Genomic DNA, 12296 nt, shown 5'->3' with positions numbered 1-12296 from the left:
GGGAGATTTCTTGTTGTGGGGCAAGAAGATGAGGGTTGTGTTGGTCCAAATGAAGGTTACGAAAGCAATTGATGGCTCATATGGAGCAGATGCCACCGAAGACAAGAAGTTGGAGATTGATGAAATTGCAATGAGCACGATCATCCTCCATCTCTTCGATAACATGTTAAGGAAGGTTGATAATGTCAAAACTACTTCTTAGATGTGACAAAAGCTTGAACAGCTTTACTTGGTGAGATCTCTGCCAGACCAAATTCTTTTACTTGAGCAATTTTTTGGTTTCAAAATGGATACCTCTAAGGACTTGGAAGCTAATCTTGATTCTTTTAATCGTTTAATTTTGAGTCTTGCAAATTGTAATGTTGTGTTTGATGATGAACACCATGCTGTTATATTGTTAAACTCTCTGCCTGAAACATATAGAGAAGTTAAGAATGCCATTAAATATGGCAGGGATTCTCTGTCTTTAGAAATTATGGTGAGTGCATTTAAGTCCAAGACTTGGAATTGAAATCTGAGCCTAAAGGGGAAGGGCTTGCTGTGAGAGGTAGAAATACCATTAGAAATTGGGGCCAAAGTGACCATAGGAGCAAGTCTAGAGAGAATTCTAGATCAAAATCTAGAACTAGAGGCAAGAGGTGTTACTACTGCAAAAGAGAGGGTCATTTTATTAGAAATTGCTTTAAGAAAAAGAAAGATGAGAAAGATAAAGTCCAAGAGAATGGTGATTTGGCAGTAGCTTCTAATGATTTGGAGCCTGCAGAGGTATTGGCTGTGTCTTCTAATAAAGAAAATTCTGAATGGGTCTTAGATTCAGGTAGTTCTTTCCATATGTGCCCTGATTTAAGTTGTTTTCAATCATATACTAAGTGCGATGGTGGTTAAGTCCTTTTAGGAAACAATCTGTCATGTCACGTGGTTGGCATTGGTAATGTGCAACTATAGATGTTTGATGGCACTACTAAGACTCTTACCTCTGTGAGACATGTTCCTGATTTGAAGAGAAATTTAATTTCCCTTGGTATGCTAGATGAATCTGGTTTTTCTTGTAAAACTGAAAATGATACTATGAAAGTAACTAAGGATTCTCTTGTTGTTATGAAAGGTGTGAAAAAGAATGGTTTGTATGTTTTGCTTGGTAAAACAGTGACTAATTCTAGTAATGCTTCTGTTAGTTCATCTATTGATAAAACTATTTTGTGGCATAATAGATTGGGTCACATTAGTGAGAAAGGTATGTACTACTTGAATAAACAGGATGTTTTTAGCAAGGACATAATCAGCAAGCTAGAATTTTGTGAAAACAACATAGGCTTAGCTTTAACTTAAGTACAAGTAGAGCTAAACCTATGTTAGAATATGTGTATGCTGATTTGTGGGGCCCTACCAAGGTACAAACACAAAGTGGTAATAGGTATTTTTTGTCAATAATTGATGACTTTTCTAGAAAAGTTTGGGTTTACTTGCTGAAAACCAAAGATGAAGCATTTACTTGGTTTAAAGAATGGAAATTGCTTGTTGAAAATCAAACTAATAAACCTGTTAAAGCCTTGAGAACTGATAATGGTCTTGAGTTTTATAATAAGGAATTTGATGAATTTTGTAAATCTCATGGAATTTTAAGACATAGAACTGTGAAGCACACACCACATGGGTGGCTGAAAGAATGAATAGAATTTTCCTTGATAAAGTGAGATGCATGCTTGTTTCATCTGGATTGCCTAAATTATTTTGGGGTGAGGCTGTTATGACAGCTATGCATTTACTAAATTTATCACCATCTACTGTTTTAAATTTTAAATCTCCTAAGCATGTGTGGCTTAGGAGGAAACCTGATTACAGCAAGCTAAGAGTTTTTGGTTGTGCTGCATATGTCCATCAATCTGAAAAGGAAAATTAGAACCTAGAAGTATAAAATGTAAGGTTATCCTTTAGGTGTTCAAGGTTATAGACTTTGGGATAAGGAAAATCATGGTTTTAAAGTTATTATAAGTAGAGATGTGATACTTGATGAAAATTCTATGCCTTGCAAAGTTACTAAAAATGCAGGTAATGAGGTGAATAATAAGCTAGAAACAAGGAGTTTTGACTTAATTCCTAAGGTAGAGAGTTAAGAGGATGAAAATATGAGTGATAAGTCATCAATTGAAGCTGTTGTTGAACCAGAAAAGCATACACCTGTCCAATCTGATGAAGATTCAGAAGATGAACAAACAAGACAGCAGTCACTAAGTCCAAGACACAAGAATATAGCTTCACCTGGATATTTACTTACCCGAGATAGAGCAAAGAGACAAGTTAAGCTAAATAGAGAATATAGCTATGCAGATTTCATGCCTTATGCTTTGGTGGCATTTCAAGATCTCATGGATAATGAGCTAAGGAATTACTTCGAAGCTATGAAATCAAAGCAAGCTATACAATGGAAAGAAGCTATGGTTAAAGAAATGGAGTCTCTTCATAAAAATAAGACTTGGGACTTAGTACCAGCACTATCAAACCAGAAATTTGTAGATTGTAAATGGATTTACAAGGTCAAGGAGGGCATGACAAAGTCTGATCCAATAAGATTCAAAGCCAGATTAGTGGCTAAGAGGTTCACACAAGTGGAAGGCATAGACTACAATGAGATTTTCTCTCCAGTTGTTAAGTATACAACTATTAGAGTCATATTGGCTTTGGTAACTCAATTTAATTGAGAGTTAGAGCAGCTGGACATTAAGATAGCATTTCTTCATGGAGAATTAGAAGAAACCATATACATGAGGCAGCTTGAAGGCTTTGAGGTTAAGAAAAAAGGTGGAGAGCTTGTGTGTTTGCTTAAGAAATCATTATATGGAGCAATCACCAAGACAGTATTATAAAAGGTTTGATTCCTTTGTGGTGAAGGCTGGTTTTGAGAGAAGCAACTTTGATAGTTGTTTGTATTTTAAAGATCCTATGAGTGAAAAAGCTGTGTACTTTTTATTATATGTGCATGATATGTTACTGGCAGGTCCGAATGAGAAAGTTATACACTTTGTGAAGAAATTACTCAAGTTTGAGTTTGATATGAAAGATCTTGGATAAGTCAAGAAAATTTTGGGAGTTACAATTGAGAGAAACATGTTTAATTATGAGATGAAGCTTCTACAATCATCATATATACAGAAAGTGATTTCCAGATTCTCTATGGAAGGTGCAAAACCTGCTAATATTCCTCTTGATGGACATTTCAAGTTGTCAAGTGATCACTGTCCATTTACAGAGCAAGAGAAGGAAGATATGGTAGCTGTACCATATTCAAATGCTGTAGGATCTGTGATGTATATCATGATCTGTACAATGCTAGATTTAGCTTATGCCATTAATTTCCTAAATAGATATATGGCTAAGCCAGGCAGAAATCATTGAGAGGCAATGAAATGGCTTTTACGATATTTGAAGCAATCAATGAAGGAAGGATTGGTTTATAAAGGGAATCAAAATGGAGTTGAACTAAATAGATATTTGGATTTTGACTATGCTGGTGATAGGGATAGAAGGAGGTCTATATCTTCTTATGTATTTACGTTGAAGGGATATTGGCAGTTAAGCACCCTGAACTTTATCGGGGTTGACACAGTACACATTAAACTTTTTTTCTCTGGCATTGTGCACCCCAAACTTTTTTTTTGCTTGCACCGTTGGTCCTTCCGTAAAAAATGCTTAACAGAATGATCAGACGAGGGTAGATCAGGTACTTTCACATACTCTTTTTCTTCTTCTTCTTCTTCTTCACAAACATCATCAAATCTAAACTCCAATCTGATACAGAAGAGAGGTCCTCATGGGTATCACTAAAATTGATCTTCTTATTCATCACTGCAGTTAATCATATTTTTTATCCTTTATTATTTCGCTTTCTGCCCATGAAACCCACTCAATCACATAGGGATTTCCATCTCCAAAGCACACCTCGATGCTCTCTCTCTCTCTCTCTCTCTCTCTATGTTTCTCATACCCATGGGAGTTACCCACTTGGGGAGGCAAAGAATACAACCAAAAAATAAAAGAACATATTTTTTTTTAATAATCATAAAATATAAATTATAAAGGAAAAAAAAAGAAAAAAAAATTGCCTCGATATGGGCGTTTTGGTAGCACGAAGGAAAGGAAAGAGAAGGTGAAAAAAAGACTGGGAAGGTAGCATTTTTCTCTTTTTTGCTTGTGGTTGTGTAAGCGTAAAAGAAGAAAAAGATCTACAGTTTGAATTTGGAGTTTGTGTGCAACGAGGAACAAGTTTTGTAAGAAAGAATAAAAAGAAAAAGACGAAGGAGAAGAAGAAGAAGAAGAAGAAAAATATGTGAAATTACTTGATCTATCCTCGCTTAATTAGCACGTGCATAGCACATGATCATTCCATTAAGCAGTTTTAACAAAAGTACCAACGGTGCAAGCGAAAAGGAAGTTTAGGATGCACAATGCTAGAAAAAAAAGTTTAGGGTGTACTGCATCAACTCCGATAAAGTTCGGGGTGCTTAGCTGCCAATATTCATACTTTGAATGGGAATTGTATAAGTTGGAAGTCTCAGCTGCAACTTGTAGTGGCCTTATCAACAACTGAATCTGAGTATATGGCAGTAACAGAGGCTGCAAAAGAAGCAATTTGGCTTAAGGGTTTGCTGGTAGAGCTTAAAGCTCCTGACAAAGAAGTGGTGTTATATTCAGACAGCCAAAGTGTCATTCATTTTTGCAAGAATCCAGTATTTCATGAGAGGTCTAAGCATATTCAGGTTAAATACCATTTTATTTGAGATATGATAGCTCAATAGGTGTTTAAGTTGAAGAAAATTCCCACTGAGTTTAATCCTTCTGATATGGGTACAAAGGTGCTTATTGTTGGCAAGTTCAATACTTGCAAAAATCTGCTCCAAATTGGAGCTGGCTAATCTGGTGATAGTTGATTGTTTGTTGGGATGGTGATGAGTTTTTGTTAAATATGAATTTGAGGATTAGGTGGAGATATGTGAAGTATTAATCCTCAAATTCTGGTGTTTTGTTTTGTTTTGCTGGTTGTTTACACAAGTTAGTGTAAAAGAAGAATGAAATTGAAGCTGATTGTGGACAAAATGGCGCACTTCAATGCCACATCATTAATGAAGGGCAAGACTATCATTGCGCTTCCATTTTACTCAAGGACTAGATTACTAGGTGTATTGGTATTATTATTGCATTCCAGGTGAAGCTACACTGTTTTGATAAAGAGCACCTGATATATAGATGGTCTTCTTCTTCAAAAAGGAAGGCTATTATTTTTCTTAGAGAGTTGTAGAGAGTGAGAAAAAGTTCCCGAAAGTTGTTCTCTTCTTTTGTGTTCTTCATTGTTGTTCTTTGTGAGGTTCTGAGTGAATTGAGTTGGGAAACACAAAGAGAGAGGGTGTAAAAAGGGACTTAGGTTGGTTTTGGGTATCTTTGTGATTCTACCATTATAGCTTTGAAACTAGGCTTGTAAAAACCAACAACTCAATAAGAAAAACAGAGGCTCTCACAGGAGCAACGGGGACGTAGGCAATTTTCCGAACCTCGATAAATCATAGTGTTTTTTGTGCTAGAAGTGTTTTAGTTTTATTCTCTGATTTCATAACATTGATATTATACAGTTTGAAATCTTTCGATGCAGCAATCGACATTCTAACAACTCGAATGACATCATGCATCTTCACTGAATCATCCTCGTTGCTATCTTTCAACAACAAGCACCAAGATTTTAGTTATTCCAACAATGTTTGCAACCTATTTCTAGATCCTTCAAGAGTATAGACATATTTGAACAGATCCCATCCCACACACAAATTCAACATGTTGTCGATTGATATGTCCTCATCTTCTTCATATAGACTACAGAACAACAATATCCATCTTGCCTCTTCGTTTTCTAAAAAATCATAACTTAGTCTCACAATGGAATATACATCTTTATCCATGGAGGAACTCTAAAGATGTCTCAGTGCATCCTTCCAAAAATGTATTCTTTTGTTTTTCGAAGCATGAGCAACTGTTATAATCACAAGCGGTAAGCATGCACATTCTTCCACAATTTAAGTTGCTAAGTGTTTGAACTCAGCGTTTTCATCAGATAACAAGTTATCCCCCACTATCTTCGAAAACCAACTCCATGCTTCACTTTCTAATAGAAGTTCACCTTTGAAATTGTTGCCCGCATCCACCACCATATGATCTTCTAACACACCTTGATATCTTGAGGTTAGCAATATTGTGCATCCTTTCTGATCATCCGTAAAACACACTCCTATATCAAGTATATAAGTCCAGATTCTTCCAGACATCGTCTAGAATTATAAGGAATTTTTCTTCTTTTCTTAGTCAATGTCTTAAGCGAACTGCTCTTGCCTTTACACCTCCTCATCGAATTTTAGACCCAGGTGTTCTGCAATATCTTGTTGAATCTTTTCCACTTTGGGATATGCAGACACCTGCCATACCGTAAGCTCCAATCATTCTGCATCACTATTTTGCAATGCTTCCATAATTCCTTTCAAAATCGAATTTCTTGTTTCAAAGATTGTGTAGTCTTTGGTTCCGATAATATTCTATAGAATTGGAACGTCAGAAACCTTATCGAATTTGCTGGCTGCTTCTTTGATCTCAACAACAGACTAAACCATCTTCTTGGCTCTCCTACTGAGTTGATGATGCAGCACCAAATTGGGAAAAGACTTAATGGAACACCCTGTATTCGCTTGGCCTTTGTCACTTAGATAACTTTCCACCATTTCAAAGATGCTATCTGCTTGGCTCAACCAAGTCTTGACACTTTGTTTAATTTCGTCACCTCTTCTAGTTGCCACATCTACGGAGTGTTGTAGATCTTGTTTAGTATCCTTCAAATGTTGAAATTGTTCTTTGAGAATGTTGATATTGGATTCGTAGTAAAACAGATAACCAAATTGGTGGCCAATTGGATCAGCAATGTACTCGCCAATTTTTCCAACAATTGAATTGCCAATTGTAACAAGAAACTCCATGGCCAAGTCCAACGCTTGATTGCTACTCCCTCAACTCACAAGTCTGTCTTTTGTTTCTATAAGATGGAAACCATTTCCATACTAATTAATTTTGTTTTTGTTTAAGCTATGTTAATCAATTAAATACTATAGTGAAAGGTCATGATATGAAAATTTAATCCCCAAAAAAAAAAAAAGGGCAAAACTTTAATTTATTTTCTTCTATCTCTAATGTATTTTTCCTCCTAAAAATTATATGTCCTAAAATTGATTTAGTGGCTCTTTGATTTTTCTTTCTATATACATATATATATATATATATATATATATAACCTTTATTATTAAACTTGGATTGATTAATAACATATTTATATTTATAATTTTTTTCAACAATCTATACATATAATTAAACTACATTTAATTAAACAACAAACCCTAAAGAAGAAAAATATATTTATAAAATAATACTAAAGTTTTTTTTTTTTTTTAAATTAAATAACCATAAAGTTACATGGGTAAAAGGGAAATAAATTGTTAGCATTCCAAGGTTTTGTTAGTAACTCTAACGTTAAAATCCTAGTTGTGCTAAGCAAAATTTAAAAAGTTATATCCCAAGCTAATTTTTAGATTCTAGCCTTTGAAGAGGTGATTATTGAAGAATCTAAATTTTATATCTCCACCAAACATTTTATTATATGGAAAATTCTTCCATAATCCATTTTAGGTATCTAAAGCAACTCCAAACATAACCTTACATATATATCTATATAAAAATTCTATGGTGAGGACGGTCCGCATGAGAACCGCAGTATTAGTGACGGTTTTTCATAATATTAACGACGGTTTTTTAGAAAATTGTCACCAATACTATGAAAAACCATCACCAATACTGTGATCCGCATGAGGACCATCCGCACCATAGACGGACTGTATATCTATATACATAGATATATGTATATCTATATACATAGATATATATATATATATATATATATATATATATATATATATATATATATATATATTTATATATATTGTTTTTTTTCTCATAAGACACTTTAAGCTTTACTCTCTTCTCCATGCATAGAAAACAACCTATTTTATTATTTTATTCTTGCGATTATTTCCAAAGAATAATTTTTTTTTTTTACCAAATGAATAATGATAAAAAGGCACATAGATAAGAAACAAAATTATAATTGTTATTTTAAACTAATTCTAACAGTTATAGGAAAATAAAATATGGTAGTTCTCACTGGTATTCACTGAAATGGTCAAATGACATGAACCAAAGTGAGATTTTGCATAATTTAGGGACCAAAATGAAAATATTTGCATTCTTTAGAGACCAAAATGGAAAGAAAATTCAAAATTTATTTTTTAATAAAAAATTGAAAATAACTAAATATTTATTAAAAAGTAAAAGAAATATTTATCCAACTAAATTAAAAAAACATTTCAAGGTATAAATAAAGTAACTACGAAAATAAATAATAGTTGTCTCACATTTGAAGATTTTTTTCCCTTCCTAAATAACTATTTTATAAATTTAAAATATTATACAATCTTCTTTTTGGGTCAAAATATTATACAATCAAAAATTTCAAAAAAATAATTTTTAAAAAGAATAAAGTAGATGGGATGCATTTCAAAAAAAAAAAAACAAAAAAAAAACAAAAGAAACCAAAAAAAGGTATATGGGATGGATGGCATAAAATAATTAGAAAACCAACATAGCAAAAGAAATATTTATTTTTTGAATGTAATAAACAATTGAAAAAATATATATAAATATTAAACAAATAAAAGAAATATTTACCACCTCAATTGAAAAATAATAAATTTGTTTAAAGTAATATATAAAGAGAAAAATAAAAAAATATATATTTATACACATTTTCCTAGTTATTATATAGACCTTATAATTTTTATCATTCTAAATAATTATTTAGAATTATTATATTATAAAATTAAGAATTTTAAAATGTAATTTTCTTAAGAAAAAAACTTGAAAAAATCAAAAAATACATGAAAGAAATATTTTTTTAATAAAATATTAGAAAATAAAAAATGTTAAATGTTATGAGTAAAGTTACTATATATGTAAAAAAATAAAAAAATAAAAAAAACAGTTTAGTACTCAAACACATTTTTAAAATTTTATTAACAAGAAGTAATATGATTTCAAGAAATTAACAACAAATAATTTATTCCTAACCTAAGTATTAAGTTTTATGATAAACTAGTACAGCTTGCATATAATTTCCATAATTCTTTTTAAAGGGCATGCTCCATAAATTCTATACAAATAATTTATTGCCGGATTAAGACTTTTGGTTTTATTATAATCAGATTAAGTTTTTTTTTTATGATATTTTTTGTGTCTGTGTCAGACTTGCCTTGATAGTTTGTGTAGTCAATGTTTAAGCTAACTGATTTTATTTTTTTTTAAATGATATATATTTTTTTTAAAATGATATTTGTGTGTGTGTGTGTGTGTGTGACTTGCCTTAATAGTTTGTGAAGTCAATGTTTAAGCTAACCATTTTTTTTCAAAAAATAAATCTAACTGATTTGTAAGCTCCTTATTTTAACCCTCACCATAATATTATAAGTTTTAGATGCCCATCCTCTTTAAAATAGAAATTATTGTCATACAATAAAAATAAAAATAAAAGACCTTTTTGTCAATATGATCCAACCAATAGTTAAATTTTAGGCTCACTTTATAACTAATAATAAAATTTGTACAAATATTTTTTATGATGAGGCTACAGTGACTAATTAACTACAAACATTCAAAAATATTTTGTTGGCTAAAAAGTTTTTATATTTGCAGCTAGTTTGTAACTATCGTTTTCGTCACACATTATAATCGTAAAATTTTATGGCTTTTAAGTGACAAAGTTTTTTGTTTTATCGACCACAATTGTTAACAAAAATAAATTTTGTACAAATACATACCTTTAATTGACTTTTTTTGTTGGCCAAAATTTTGTCAGTAGGGATTAAAATTCTTGTAGTGACATGATGTTTGGACAGTACAATTATATAAAATTTGACTAGACTATACTTCTACTTTTCTAAACTAATTATATGTGTCAAGGTTGTCTTTTTTGCTGAACTGTGTCAAGGCTATGTCGGTATTACTATTGATTGAGATATGACTTGGTGAAATAATAATTTTTCGAGGACATTTGGCTTTTATTTAGGCCACCTAGCACCTTTAATCGCTTCTAACACCTAGGTTTCCTTTTTTGTGTCTGAAAAACAAGTTATGAATTCACATGTTCATGCACTTAACCAATTATGAATTCATATGTTCATGCACTTAACCGTGCTTCGACCTTTAAAGTTGGTTTATTTGTACGTTATGCATTTTACTTAAAGTTTGGATATATACATATATACAGACACACACACACACACCAATGACACTATAGTTATTTACCCCCCAAAAAAAAAAAAATGACACTATACTTGCAACAAAATAACAATTTATGTCAAAAAAATAAAAAACTTAATTTTATTCACCATATTATATAATTTAATTAAATTTGACATTGACAGACTATAACCGATATGCTTGCGGGGATATTATTCTCGGGTGCTCAACTGTACATGCAAGAAAAATAATATCAGTCAAGAATGGAACACCAAAAACCCAAAACTCCACAGCACTGGTGTTGCTCAATACAAGAATGTTTGGTGATTACAAGTCCATAAGGGAGATGACCAAAGTTGAAGCAGAAATGCCATGGGGGAATCGATTTTCCTTCTTGCACATACCATTACAAAACTTAAGCCACTGCTCCGATCCCCTTGACATTGTATTTTATTCGCAGAAAACAATCGAAAAGGAAGCGGAACTCTTTAGCTGTTCTTCTCACTAGCAGTTTACCGGAGATTATGCACAAATTTGCACAAACTTAAGGCTGAAGTATGTTCTAAGTTCATAATTTGTAATACATTCATTAATGATCTCCTAGCTTGAGAAGGGTATGTATATACATATATGCCCAAGCATTTAGACTCATCGGATTTAATATGATATTTTATTCCAATTAATTTCTATCATATTTTAATTTTATAAAATCAAGATATTCTATTACGGTCAAGATTGTTTATATATTTCAGTTTTTTTTTTCTTTTCTTATATATGTTAAAATATTTTGATTTGATAATTTTCTTATATATATATATATATAGAATGTTTTTTTATATCCAATTAGATATAATTTATGGGATATTTTACCTCATATTACATATAATAAGACACTAACCAGTCCAGCAATTTATAATAAATACAATATTATACATATCTGTTTTATAAAGTATAAATACTCATATTCTAATGGTTTAACCTTTGGAGATGATATTGATGCAGGCAGGAGCTCGATACATCCACAATGCATTAAGCAACGCAAGCATGACATTCTCGAATTTAATAGGTCCCGTGGAACAAATGGCTTTGGCTAATCTTCCAATTAAAGGCGCTTATATTACGTGGTCGTTGGTTCACCTTGGTGAATAAATGATTCTATTTTTATAGGATTAATATAATAATGTTGAATAAATTAATATTTGTGGACTTGGCATAATCAATTACTCAGAACCTATTTATGCCATTAATGGGACTGGCTTATTTTATTATTTTGTAGTAGGGTCCTTGATCACACACTCTCTATAGGACTCTAGTTGGCCCATTGGACTGGAGGACCAACTCTCTTTATAAGCCCATTGACTTATCCATATTTTTCCTAGTATAATTATATTATCAAATTATTATTATTTTATATGTGTCAAAATTAATGGATAAGTCTGACTTGCGGAGACTATTTAAAGGGTCTAGGGCAAGCAGACACTATATATACCATACAGTATTTGGAGATTAGGGTTTTTAGAAATCTGAGAGTGGTTTGAGAGTAGTGTGTCCATAGGCACTACCTTACGTTGTTTCTATTTTGCAGGATTAAAGATTTAATTTATCAATGGCTGCGTTTGGAGGTTAGTGATTTATGATTAACGGAATTTATTATGTATATTTAGATCCATAAAATTTCTAACAATTGGTATCAGAGCATGGTTAATATGCATAATAAATTTCTTTGTAATTAGTCTTCATTGTATCTATGATGATCGAATTGAACTGTATGTGGCCATTGAATGATATGTGGGATTCAAATATATGTTCTTTATTTTATTTTTCTTTTTGCGTGCTTGGATCTGTGAAGCTATGATCTTGATGTGTGAAGAAACATAATACATGCACGATTGTTATTTGTAAAAAAAAAAAAAAAAAAAAAAAAA

The 12296-nt window shown here is 31.8% G+C and overlaps 1 pseudogene; it reads left to right on the top strand.

The window, feature by feature from the left end:
* Positions 1-10919, top strand: part of LOC112489912 (wax ester synthase/diacylglycerol acyltransferase 8-like) — a 46417-nt pseudogene extending 35498 nt beyond the window's left edge.
* The last annotated feature ends 1377 nt before the right edge of the window (positions 10920-12296 follow it).

This window comes from Ziziphus jujuba, chromosome 4, assembly GCF_031755915.1.
Source record: "Ziziphus jujuba cultivar Dongzao chromosome 4, ASM3175591v1".
Lineage (NCBI taxonomy): Eukaryota > Viridiplantae > Streptophyta > Magnoliopsida > Rosales > Rhamnaceae > Ziziphus > Ziziphus jujuba.
Note: the sequence above shows the minus strand (reverse complement) of the source record. Positions and strands in the feature narration are given on the sequence as shown.